This window comes from Pteronotus mesoamericanus, unplaced genomic scaffold (genome assembly GCF_021234165.1).
Source record: "Pteronotus mesoamericanus isolate MK-2021 breed Mesoamerican mustached bat unplaced genomic scaffold, CSHL_Meso_final scaffold_118, whole genome shotgun sequence".
NCBI classification, from domain to species: Eukaryota; Metazoa; Chordata; class Mammalia; order Chiroptera; family Mormoopidae; genus Pteronotus; species Pteronotus mesoamericanus.
Genome location: NW_026555301.1, coordinates 3,223,053 through 3,225,369, shown reverse-complemented (window position 1 = coordinate 3,225,369; position 2,317 = coordinate 3,223,053).

Sequence of the window (2,317 nt, the reverse complement as noted above, 5' to 3'; positions counted from 1 at the left end):
GGAAAGACAGGGAAAGGACTCGTCAAAGGACATGTATGAATGACACATGAACATGGACAACAGGGTGGGGATTGACTGTGGGAGCAAGGGGTGGGCTAGGAAGAGGAGAGCAAAGGGGGAAAATGGGGACAACTATAATAGAATAACAATAAAACATTTTTTAAAAAACCCAAAGACTTCCCCCCCTTGCTTTTCTTCAGGATCACTAATTCAAACTCCCCACACCCTGACCATTATCTCCTCCATATCCCACAGTCTTTTGGGGTCAGAATCATGATATTAGTTGTCTATTTCTGTGTAATAAATTACCCCTAAAGCTAACAGCTTTAAACCACAACAAATGTATTGTTACACAGTTTCTGTGGGTCAGGAATCCAGGAACTTAGCTGACTGGTTCTGATTCAGAGTCTCTCCCAAGGCTGTGATCAAGATGTTGACACTCCTCATCTGAAGGCTTGACTGAGGATGGAGGATCCACTGACAAGATGGCCCACTCATAGGACTGCAAGCTGACACTGGTTCTGGAGAGGTGGTTTGGTTCCTCACCCTTCAGAGCTCTCATGGAGTTACTGTCCTCATGACATGGCAGCTGGCTTCCCCTAGAATGAGTGACCCAAGAGCAGAAGATGCAGGCCACATTATCTTTTATGACCTAACCTCAAAAGTCACACACTCTATCATTTCTGAAATACCCTATTGGTTACATGCATGAGCCCACCTAGTGTGCGAGGGGACCACACTGGGGCCTGAATATCAGGAGGTCAGCTTGGATGCTGTCTCCCACAACTATCTACCTTCTTCTTGTCTGTTCCAAAGCAATTGATCCTAGAAGAGAAAGCCACACACCAAGGCAAACTGGCTTCAGTGTGGGTTCGTGATTACCAGCCCCAAAGGCTCTTCACCCTGTCCAGCAATGTGGCATCTACCATGCTTCTTAGGCCAACCTACCCTCCAACTCTCTAAACAGTCATTTCAAAACTTCACCCTCCCAAACCCCACCCTTTCCCACGTGCTCCTCTCTCACTTTATTCTCAGAAAATGACCTCACCTCCAATTTTATAGAAAAAATTACAAGTTACTGGAAGTCCCTCATATTCCTATGACCAAGGACACATGTATCCATCTTCCCTCTCTGCTGTTTCAATAGAGGAATTGTCACTTTCACCCAAGGCTGATCTATCCACTTGCACGTTGAAGCCAGCATACCCCTCCTTTTTTTAGAAAAACCTTGCATTATGAACCATTCTCTCTCTCTCTCTCTCCCCCCCTCCTTTTTCATGCAGCTGTTTTCTTCACAATGAATCTAAAGTATCCTCAGCCCTCCATAGCCATATACTTCATATTTCTCCTCTACATTTTAGGCCCCCTGAAATCCTCCATTCTCCTGGTCTTTAAATACCATGTCCCACAAAAAGGAGCCAGAGTTCATTGGATATATGTAGGGTTCCAGGTCTAGAGCAGACAATATTCAAGATGAGCCTACAATAGCTGATACAGAATGCAGGGGATGGGAGGCACTGAAAGTGTGTGAGGTCATGAAAAGAGAACTGAAGAGCTAACTTGCCCAGGCTCTCACACTGGCCCGAGGTGGGACTATTTGAACATCAGAAAACTCCTCAACAGACTGAAATACAACAAAGATGCTAAAAGTCCACATGTAGGTAGCTAAAAATCTTATTGGTCAATCTTGAGACTTCTAGGAACCAACTTATTCCAAATTTAAAAAAAAATAAAAGTAAACAACCACCATTTAGCCTTCACTTCCTGTATGAACTATTTCTCTGAATAACTATTTGATGAGGGTATATCACCCTTTTCAACCCCTAATAATGGAGTAAGGGATGATCATCAGTGGTTTCCAAAATCATTGGAAAAGCCAATCAGGCACCTTAAATAAAGGACAGATCAGGCTAAGAACTCCTGAACCATTGGTCAATCTTCATTTCATGAAAAGGAAGTCATGAGACATTAGGTGTCTCCTAAAGTGATACCATAGGAAGTACACAATGCTATCTCTGCAGTATCCTTGCTAAAATCTCTTGCCTGAATCTGACCAAGCCTCTATACCTATCTCAAGTCTGTAGGCCTTCAGGAGAACACAGGGACCACAGGAACATGCTAAATGACATCACAGGAATTGTCAAATATAAAATGGAAAAATACCAGTTTCTTGAACAAATGAATTGGAAAGAAAAACAAAGGGATGGGGAATTTCTAAACTTCAGAGCTTAAAAAGACATATTCAAATGCAATGTATGGGTCTTGTTTGACAGTTGTTTTGAACAAATCAAAAATAATTAGGGAAATTTGAATAATG